Consider the following 11,505-nt stretch of genomic DNA (forward strand, 5'->3'; position numbering starts at 1 on the left):
CTATACGGTATGAATATTCAATGTAATTCTTTCTAGGATTTTATCAATGACATATTTGATTGTTCAATTAGATTTCTTTTGATGTATTAATTTTTTCATACTTTCAATAAGTTCAATCATGTTTTTCTTATTGTTTAGATGAATTTCTAATAGTTTCAAATAGAAATAAGATTTTAAAGTGAATGAGTTTTTTTGAAAACTTTTCTAACCGCATTATTAATTGAGGTTATCATGCGTTCTTGAATTGTCTCAGTTCAACCAAATCATGAGTTTTTAATTGTATAAAAATAATCAATTATGAAATTTATATTTTCTTAGATCACAAAGAATTTCATATCGATATAGAGAAACACTCCGATGCCCTGGTATTTACATTATTGATTTAAATCGGTTTTTATTATTATTCTTGTTAACAATCACCAAGCAAAAGTACTTTTCTTCTTCACCCAAATTGTTATTTAATTATATTATCTTTGAATTTACCCTGTTCCTTGTGGTTCGACCTCGGTACTCTAAGAGTTATATTGTTATGATCTCTTGCACTTGGGAGTGAGCAAGCAATTTTGGTGCCGTTGCCGGGGAGTTGTTGAGTGTTTAGAGGCAATATATATATATATATATATATTTTTTTTTTTTTTGGAGCAAAGTATAGCTGTTGGAAATTCTTCTATTGATAACTTCGTTCCATTTTCTCCCCCTTATTTTGTTTTTATTTTATTTGATTGTGGATTTATTGTTGCATGAGCATTTGGGTTAGAAACGAGAGAGGTAGATTAGAAAATTTTGAAACTTACTTTGGTAATCTTTTTGTCACACCATCATCTTCACCTTCTTCATCAATCATGGCTAATGAAACACACAATAATCATGAGGAGAATAGAAGAACTGTGTATGAATTGTTGCATCCCACACAAAATTCTGTTCCTTCATGCATCATGTTTCCACCTAATGCATCACATGTGAAATTGAAACAAGGTTTATTAGCAATACTTCCTGACTTTAAGAGACAAGAAAATAAAAATCCTTTTGTCCATGTTAGAGCTTTTGAAGAGGTAATTAGTAGTTTTTATGCACAAAATGTTATTGAGACTGTTAAGTTACGTTTCTTTCCTTTTTCTCTTAAGGATAAGACAAGAAGTTGGCTTTACACCTTGAAACCTAGGTCTATAGATAGTTGGGGGGAGATGGCCCATGAGTTTTTTAAGAAACATTTTCCTCCCCACAAAGTCCAGCAAGTAAAAAGAAGGATAGCTAGTTTTGTCCAATAAGAGAATGAGACCTTATACCAAGCTTGGGAAAGGTACAAAGATCTTTTCAATTTCTGCCCAACTCATGGGTATGAAGATTGGAGGTTGGTTAGCTATTTTTATGAAAGACTTACACCTAGGGACCGACAGTTTGTTCAACTCTCATGCGGAGGAGACTTTTTACAAAAAGAACCTGAAGATGCAATGGATTATCTTGATGAGATAGCTGAAAACTCTAACACATGGACTGGACCTAGCCCTATGGACTCCACTGATAGGACTAGAACTAACACTACCACTTCTAGTGGAAGTGTTTTCAAGTTGAGGGAAGATGATGACATGAGTGCAAAAATTAGCATGTTAACTAAAGAAATTGAGGCACTCAAAATGAAAGGAAGTAAGAGTGTTAGTGCTACCTTTAGAGAGGACCTAATGGAGGTGTGTAAAATCTGTCATGAGATAAATCATGCTATAAATGAATGTGCATCACTTTCATCATTCTTAAATGTGCTAGAAGAACAAGTACATACATTTAATTCATATTGGCCAAATAATTCTTCACATTTTAACAATTATAACCCAAATATGCGAAACCATCCGTATTTGAGTTATAAGAGTGACAATCTGTTGAATCTTCCTACTCCAAGAAATTTTAATTCACCACATGCATCATCATCATCATCATCATCATCTAGAACTTCCTTGAAGGATGCACTTAGTAATTTCATTCAAAGGCAAAGTGAGCAAAATCAAAAGTTTGAATCCATGCTCACTAGGCTAGATGAAGATGTAAGAGAGACCAAGAGTCATATAACTGGGCTTACAAATTCATTGAGTGGGATAGAGAGAGGGAAGTTTCCTTCCCAAACTCAACCCAATCCCATCACTTTGAGGAGTGGTAAAGAGATTGATAAAAGTGCTCCTTTAATAACTAAGAAATCTAAGGAGACCCTTGTTGAAGAAGAGAAGGTTGAAACTGAGTCACTTGGGCTTGATGACATTGAACAATGCCTAATCCCCCACTATTTTCACAAGCCTTAAAATTACCTAAGAATTTGGACACCACATCTGAGATATTAAAGCACTAGCATCAAGTCAAGATAAATTTGCCATTATTGCATGTTATCAAGCAAGTGCCCGCATATGTCAAGGTAATTAAGCACCTGTGCACCATCAAGAGAAAGCATCATGTGAAGAAGACCGCATTCCTAACAGAACAGGTAAGTGTAGTTATCCAACATAAGACCCCACCAAAGTATAAGGATCCAGTTTGTCCAACAATCTCTTGTACTATTGGAGATTACATCATGGAGCATGCATTGCTAGATCTTGGGGCAAGTGTTAATTTGATCCCTTTTAGTGTATATTAAAAACTTGGACTTGGTGAGTTAAAACCTACTTCAATAACTTTACAGTTGACTGATCGCTTTGTAAGGGAGCCGAGAGGCATTGTTGAGGATGTGTTGGTGAAAAATGAACAATTTTATTATCCTGTTGATTTTATTGTTCTAGATTACCAACTTGTTTTACATCCTAATATTCATACCCCTATTATTTTGGGTAGACCTTTTCTTGCCACAGCTAATGCTTTAATTAATTGCAGGAATGGGAGGATGCAACTCACTTTTGATTCCATGACTTTGGAGCCAAACATATCTCATGTGGCTAAACAACCATATGAAGATGATGACTATGCTTATGTGAACCTCATTGGGGCGGTGGTTCGAGAAGAGTTTAATAAGAATTGTTTTTCTAATCCTCTTGAAACTCTACTTAATAATTTTGTTGGTTCTTATGATTTAGAATGTGATATTCATAAATCTAAAAATTTTTTTTTGTTGGATTCCTCATAGGTTTTGGAAGAACAACAGATAATGGCAATTAATAAAGGATGAAAGCCTTGCTTTGAGGAGCTACTAGAAAATGAAAAAAAGCTCGTGCATTCAAGTGAAGAGGCACCACAGTTGGAGTTTAAGCCGCTACCCAGTGGTTTTAAATATGCATATTTAAGCCCAGGTAAGTTAAAACCTAGATGAGACGACCCTTTCATTGTAAGGGAAGTGTTTAACCATGAAGCTGTAGTAGTTGAGGACCCTAGAGATGGTAGGATTTTGAAGGTAAATGGACAAAGGTTAAAACCATATTTAGGGGGAGTTATACCAAAGGAGGAGACTATGTCACTTGAGATTCCTGCCTATTGGGATGCTACGTGAAATATGAAAGAGCCTTATGAAATTGTACCATTTTTTTTCTTTATTTCCTTTTTCTTTTTACCTTTTTTTTTTGTTTTTGTTTTTTATTTTTATTTATTATTATTATTTTTTGTGAGCTAACATTTGCAAGTGTGAAAGAAATTAAAAAAAAAAAATTTAAATGCTTAAGGTAACTTCTTCCCTTTATACTTGAATTTATTTTGGTTTTGATATATCGAGGACAATGCAATATTTTAGTTGGGGGGAGAGGTCTACACATTTTGATGCACCTTGCATGATTTTTCTTTTTTTCTTTCCTTTCGACTTTTCAATTCAAAAAAAAAAAAAAAAACCCTTGAATTTGAATGTAGAAGAGTTATAAGCTTTATTTTTATATCATGTGATGGAATGAATAATGTTGAGTTGGTTATACTTTTTGTTATATTAAGACTCTTTCATGAAGAGCACAATTGAAAACTTTTGAGCACAATAGCCAGGTTAGTGGACGGTTCAATGTTAGATATGCATGGATCATGAACAAGCTAGATGAAAGCTGAAACTCAACCCATATGGAGAGTTCTTGAGCCTTACTTTTCTTTGTGAGAGTATATCTTTGTTCTAACTCTTAAATTTCTCTCATATGCTTCAATTTTTGTAAAAGATCTTTATATTTTTTGGTTGACTGCTGGAAATATTATGTGGAGATATACTATGATCCTACTTATTTTTGTCCTTAGGCATGCTGGTTTATGTGGAATTTTAGGAGATAAGAACCTAAGACCACCAATTATTTGTCACCAACTAAACATATATTCAACCTGCCTTTACATTAACCATTGTTACCATCATTTGAGCCATGAGAAATACTTCTACAATACCACAAAATATTTTTATTTATGGTTATTCTCATGGGGGTTCAAGTTTTGAGCAATTGATGTATTTAGATACCATCATTGTCTCTCTTTTCTTAAAAAAAAAAAAAAAAGAAGAAGAAAAAAAAAAGAGAGAAGAGAAAGATAAAAAAAAAAGAAAAAAAGAAAGAAAAAGAAAGAGGAGACATACATAATCAATCAATAAATCATTAGTGTCTTATACATCTTTCATGTATTTCAGAAGGGTTACATGATTGAGTAAATGTTATTTTGATTCAAGTTGGTTGTCATCACTATGAGTTGGGTTTGGTTTGAATTTTCTGCATTTGATTCATATACCTTATATTTTAAAGAGAGCAGTTTGTTTTCATAAGATTATACTACCACTAAGCTTAAAGTCCTACTTGATCCTAAAGGTGCATGGTTGGTATGTGTTTGGGATAAAAACTAGGGATGAGAATGGTATTAACCTCATGTTTCTAGGAATTTAACATCCTTTCCAAGAGATCTTTTTCCATTGTTTTAGCGGTTGCTTTTGTATACACATATGATATTCTTAAAACTTCTTCTTTCCTTTTTGTTCACATGTGATTTGAAGAGAGAAACCATTACTTCTATGTGTGTTCTTTCAGAGTGTTGATGACTTATGAGAGGTTTTGGCGTAGAGGCTCTAATCTAGATTATTCTTGGTCTATGCGTGTTTGGAAAAGCTAGTTTGATTGGATGGGCTATGCACACACACGCTCCAAAAGTGAAGTTAGTGAAAACTTTTAATATGATGAATAGTATCCCAACTCAAAATTGAAAGTTCATTTGTCTGATATAATGATAAAGCATATTAACAAATGCTGCAGAAATTCTCAGGAAACCTTTGACTTTTGTGGGTAGAGTCACTGTAAACCCTCATGAGAGTAAACTCGTCCACTAGGGTGACCTAGGGGTTCAAAAACTTGTTGCACATGGGAAGTGCAGTCGTGTAGCCTACAAAAGTGGCTTGTATTTTAGTTTTTTTTCACTTTTAGTAGACATGGGTGCTTTGTGGATTGCTAGGGACTAGCAAGATTTAAGTTAGGGGGGTTGATAACGCCTTAAAATGTATACTTGTTATATATTTATGTGAGCATTATCTCCTTATTACTATGCTTAATTTGTATAATTAAGCCATGATTTGCATTAGTCTCTATTATTTATCTTTACATAATTTCTTGAATAAGATACCATTCATTGTGTGTAATTTTCTACTTTCAGGAAATCATGTGAGAAATATGAGTTTACAGGAATTTATGAGAGAATGGAGGTCAAAATAGAATTAAGTGGAGCTAAAGGACCATGCTTAAATGTCTAAGGAGGTGCAACTAGAGTGCTTGGATCGTCTACCATGATTGGAAGCTTCAAATAAGAAAAGAAATCAAAGAGGCAAAATCTGAAAAGGAAAAATCTGATCTGAGCACTGATCAGTATTTTGGGCGTATCTCTCTCCTCAAAAATCAAATTGACACAAGACAAGATGCGTTTGAATCGTGACTTAAATATCTACAACTTTCCAGTTTTGAAATTTTCAAAATTCTCAATATTTGAAGGCTGAAATTAACTCACAAGTTACCGCTGTAAACTTGGGCGGAAATTAAAGTAGTAAAAGTTTTTTTTTTTCTTTGGACACTTTTGACATTAGGGTTTTGGAGGGAGGTCATGTAGAACGAATTTTGGCAGAGAAAATCTTGTATTTTCCTCTCTCTAATGGCAACCTAAACTATTTGTTAGGGTTAGGGGTTATGTTTCTTCTATACGGTATGAATATTCAATGTGATTCTTTCTAGGATTTTATCAATGACATATTTGATTGTTCAATGAGATTTCTTTTGATGTATTAGTTCTTTCATGCTTTCAATAAGTTCAATCATGTTTTCTTATTGTTTAGATGAATTTCTAATAGTTTCAAATAGAAATTAGGTTTTAAAGTGAATGAGTTTTTTTGAAAACTTTTCTAACTGCATTATTAATTGAGGTTATCATGCGTTCTTGAATTGTCTCAATTCAACCGAATCATGAGTTTTTAATTGTATAAGAACAATCAATTATGAAATTTATATTTTCTTAGGTCACAAAGAATTTCATATCGATATAGAGAAACACCTTGATGCCTTGATATTTATATTATTGATTTAAATCGGTTTTTATTATTATTCTTGTTAACAATCACCAAGCAAAAGTACTTTTCTTATTCACTCAAATTGTTATTTAATTATATTGTCTTTGAATTTACCTTGCTCCTTGTGGTTCGACCTCGGTACTCCGAGAATTATATTGCTATGATTTCTTGCACTTGGGGGTGAGCAAGCACCTCTACTACTTAGTATTTAATTTAGTGTTAGACGTTTAGTATTATAGACATGTAGTTGTAAATGCTTTTGCCTTTTTTTTTTTTTAATTTATTTATTTCCCTATACTACTTAGTATTTAACGTAGTGTTACATGTTTAGTAGTGTAGGAGTATAGTTGTAAATGCTTTTGCCTTTTGTATTTTTTTCTTTTCAATTAACTTTAAAAAAATAAAAGTAAATAGGGGCATGGCCATTGCTTCTAACTACTAAGTTGCTTGTGCGATGCACGGGTAATATTATAGTGTTTTATGTAATTTTTTTTTGGGGAGAATGTTATACATATATTATAGTATGTTTGTTATAAAACTTTGTTAGTAATGAGTTCAAATAGTGAGCTTAAAAAAAAAAAAAAACTTTGCAGTGATTTTGTATAATAAAAGTTGATAAAAACATATTAATTCATTTCAAGTTATTGATCTTTCTCATGTGATGTAATAAAGAGCTTCATTACGATTTTTGTTTGTTTGTTTCTTCAATGCTTTGTTACTATAGTATGGTAACGCTTGTAAAGCTTGTTAAGAGGTATGTTATTATTATATGTTTCTTTATTTTCAATGTTTAAAGTTTGGTCCGTTCTTATTTGTTCAATTAGCTTTCATCACTTTTTCCTTTTGTTGCATTATTTGTGTTAATCACTAATAAATTGGCACTGAAAGACTCTTGAGTGGATCTTACAAAGTTTGGAGTTGTGGATTTTTTGTCGCTAAGATTTTTCATAGGTATTTGCATTCATATTAAATTCAGTAATATGACAGTTTTTTGTAAATTCTTTTTTGTTAATTAAGGACTAGTATAGCAAAAGAGTTAATATAGCATATTAGATTGTGTACAATTTTTTTTTCTTCCATACCTTTTTGTCATTTGAAGGTATATAAAAAATCTTAGGAACTGTGTCATTTTCAAAACCGTCCTTTAGATTGAATTCATTCAAATGAAGTAGGAAAATGCAATTTTCTTTTTTCTAAAATTTTCTTCAAATCATGTGGGGTTCCTTCTCCAATATCAATCTACATATGAGGATTTTAATATATATTATGATCAATAGTTTTACAATAATTTAATAATTTAAATAAGTTGTACCTTAGTTTATTTTTTAACAAGATTTTTTGCAGACTTATTTAGGATTTTCTCAGCATCTTAATCAAATATCTCAAAAGTTGTTTTGTCAGTTGCATCAGAAACTTCAATTTGAATCTTGTATTAGTGTTGCTTATTGTTCTTATAGGATCATATTTTTACCATTCATATCATTGAATTTTCTAAAAAGAAAATATCATATAAATGACATTTTGTGAGATAATATATGCTATTTATTAGACTTTTTTTGTTATTAGAAATTTTAGAAATATGCAATTGTTGATTATTTCAGCAACCTCAGGAATATCAAGATTTATATATATTTTTGTTGCATTGGTCGATGACAAAGAGAATTTTCCTGCATAAATTATATAGAACATTATTAATAGACAAAAGCGTATTGAATTGATATTGAGAAAAAAAGAAAGACATGATTTCATGAGGATGAAATTTTCTAGAATTATCATCTATATGTGGGGGAGGAGGAAGAAAATTTGTAAATGGGTAAGAGTTTTGGCTTTGATTAACACGTGGGAAGGGTCAGACTTGGGTCATAATATGTAAGGTAATAATTAAGCTTTGGCTTTTCATAAAGTTTGGTCTTTATTTAAAATGTAGTCCATTTTGTAGAGAATAACATTTGGTCTAATTGTTAAGAGCAGCCCATATTTTATATAACAGTAAAAATAAGTTATAATGATTTATTGGGTAACAGTAAAAAAAAACTTAATAAAAAAAGGTAAAAATGGCTAAATGCAAAATTAGAGTGCTATATGGCAAGACCTCATGCACTTCTGCATGAGATCTCTGCTTTTATATAGGAGTGTCAATTTGAGTTAGCATGTCGGCTTCGTGTCGTGTTGAGGTAGGGGTATTTGACTAAATGGCTCAACCTTAACCCGACTCATTTAATAATCGTGTCATGATCCTTCAACCATAACCCGACCTGTTAATAAGGCGGGTTAACTTGACCCAACCCATTTGACACGTTTAATAAACGAGTCATGTTGAGTTGACACGAATGTAACACAATCCATTTCAACTATAATATTTAATATAACATTCATCTAGAAATAATTTTTTTTTTTTTACATCTCAAAAGTAGTGCATACACTTCAAGTCTTCAACCCACATTCAAAATAATATAGATCCATAAAATTATAAAATTCATCTAGAAATAAGTTCTTTACACTCTAAAAGAAGTGCATACACTTCAACCCAAATTCAAAATAACATAGTTTAATGTAAATAACATAGTTTAACGTAAATAACATAGTTCAACAAAAATATAATATCCTTAGAACTTGCCAAATGCTAAATATCAATATTGAAAGAATTGGAGCAAACAGTAGACTAATCTGACTATGACTACGATTATCATCCATAGAGAGAGAGAGCAATAACCGGTTTGAGACTTTGAGTTTGAGAATTGGGTATGAGACTATAAGATAGTAGAGTGAGTAGTACGGCTGAAAAAAGAAGAAGATATTTATAAGAAGGTTTAGAGATTTAGGGTTTGCAGGGTTTAGAGATCTAAGGTTTGTAATGTTTCAATTTCCAATTATATCCCTTGTAAGTTTTTGTAATTACTCACTTTTCTTTTTTAATTTAAAATATACGTCAGATATAAAAAGTATTTGACAAATCGAAATAAAATGAATATTTATTTGTTATACAAATTAAATAGGTTGTGTTAAGTGGGTCATTTCAGGTTGACACAAATAAATTGACGTGTCAAACGTGTTTATTGTAGGTTATGCGGGTTGACTCGCTTATGACACGTTTCTTATCATGTTACTTTTGGGTCAACTCGTTTATGACCCAAATCCATTAAGGCACAACCCTAGCCCGCAAAAACTCGTGTCGGGTTCGTGTCGTGTTTGCGGGTTGGGTTGAACATTGACACCCTTACTTTTATATATATATTGATTGATTGATTGATGGCTACTAAATGGCTGAGTAGTGTAAGTGCAATACTTTTTGCCTTTATATCTATGCACCTAGCACCTAGCACCTTGGCATGTAGTCAAAATATTTTTTAGTAAAAACAATTTTTTTATAAAAAAAAAAGGGCCGGGTCAGGTTGGCTTGCAAATAAATGGGTGGGCCGCTGGTTGGCCCGTTTTTTTATTTAGGCCTAAAAATTTGGGTTCAAACTGGTCAAAACTGGCAAGTTCGGGTCGGGTTAGCAAATTTTGACCTATTTTGCCCTGTCTACTTGACATGAATGAAGGGTGTTTTCTAGGATTCCCTAGCTAATAGTTGTGAACAACTCACTTTGTTATTAATTTATATTATGTGTGTGTGAGTGTGTGCTTGATACCAATTGTGTGTTATCTTTTTTATTATAATAATATTTGTGTGAATTGTGATGTGTAAATGTATAGCATAAATATAATAAAATTTAATAATTAGGAAATACAGATGGTTTGTTTCACATGTGTGTATTGTCATTTTATAATAACTTTTTGTTAAAAGTAGTGATTCAAGAAAAAAAAAATAGTAAAGTTAGTGATAAACATTTGATTGGTTAAGTAGACACTTGATATATTATTTATGTATGGATGAGCATAATGTGTGGATCAATTTAATACAATGCCAAGATAATGACAATTCCATAAAAACAAAATTGTTATACAAAATTAACAAAATAAAATGATTTTACTTACCCACATTGACTATAAATAATGACAACTGCTAACGAACTATCTTGTAATGATTTCAAAATATAAAAACTCATTGAAGGAAATTGTAAAACTTTATATATTTGCGTGTTTCTTTTGTTTGTGTTGATAATTTGATATATTTAAGTTATCTTTTTATTAAATTTTGTTTAATTTAAGTTTCTTAATGATCCCTTGAAAAAATTCCTGAATCTGCCACTAATTAGGATTTCTTTGCTATATATATGAGGTCTTAGCCCCATGTGTATTCATATTATTGCAAAATAAAATTTAAAGAGGTTTTATTCTTTTCCTTTTTTGGTGGATTCCAATGTGTCCTTGTCAATAGAACATATTATTTGACGCAATCGCGCAAGAAAAACTAGAACAATTCAACAATAAAATTAAACAGTAGGAAAATAAATGATAGGACATAGGAGTTAGCATTTAGGCTTGATTGGAGTATACCCAAGTGAAAAAAAATCACTAAGAGTTAGCACCTATGATGGACAAGAATTAGCACTAGACCACAGATACAATTTGAATTGGAACGTATTCATCAAAATAATCTCCCTTTGATAGGTGTACAATACTTTGCTCATATTAGAATACTAAATTCTAATTTTAGTTGGCATGGGAAACCCTAATCGCTTTGTTACAAAATAAACTTGAATTGACATAACTTGGCTCGTGCCAACTTCAAGAGCCATTGTAAAAAATTACAGTCCATATATTTTGTTCTTTTTTTTTTTTTTTGGGTGATAAAAATCAAGAAGATTTTATTGAAACAAAAACTGAACAAACTTCACTTAATTTCCAACTAAACCTGCTTAGCTATAACTACATTTGTGAAAACTTGATGGGCAGAGCCAAAAACAAACGAATCAGTCAGCTTGTTCGATAAAGACCAGGTTGCTAAGCAGTGGGCTGCACCATTTGCTTATCTTGGAACATAGTTAAGATGTGTATTTTTTGAAAGATGCACTAGCCTAATTGTATGAGCAATTAGAACTGCAATTCTCTATGGATCCTCTCTGCTTTGCTTTTGAATGACCTTTACAAAAACTTTGGCA

At 31.6% G+C, this 11,505-nt stretch overlaps 1 non-coding gene across 1 annotated transcript; it reads right to left on the reverse strand.

Annotated features, from left to right (window-relative positions):
• Positions 1 to 1,232: 1,232 nt before the first annotated feature.
• LOC142641879 (small nucleolar RNA R71) lies at positions 1,233 to 1,339 on the reverse strand. The gene has a single exon (XR_012845551.1). It is a non-coding gene; the product is annotated as a small nucleolar RNA R71 (small nucleolar RNA).
• Positions 1,340 to 11,505: the final 10,166 nt, after the last annotated feature.

The sequence above is a fragment of the Castanea sativa genome, chromosome 6 (assembly GCF_040712315.1).
Source record: "Castanea sativa cultivar Marrone di Chiusa Pesio chromosome 6, ASM4071231v1".
Lineage (NCBI taxonomy): Eukaryota > Viridiplantae > Streptophyta > Magnoliopsida > Fagales > Fagaceae > Castanea > Castanea sativa.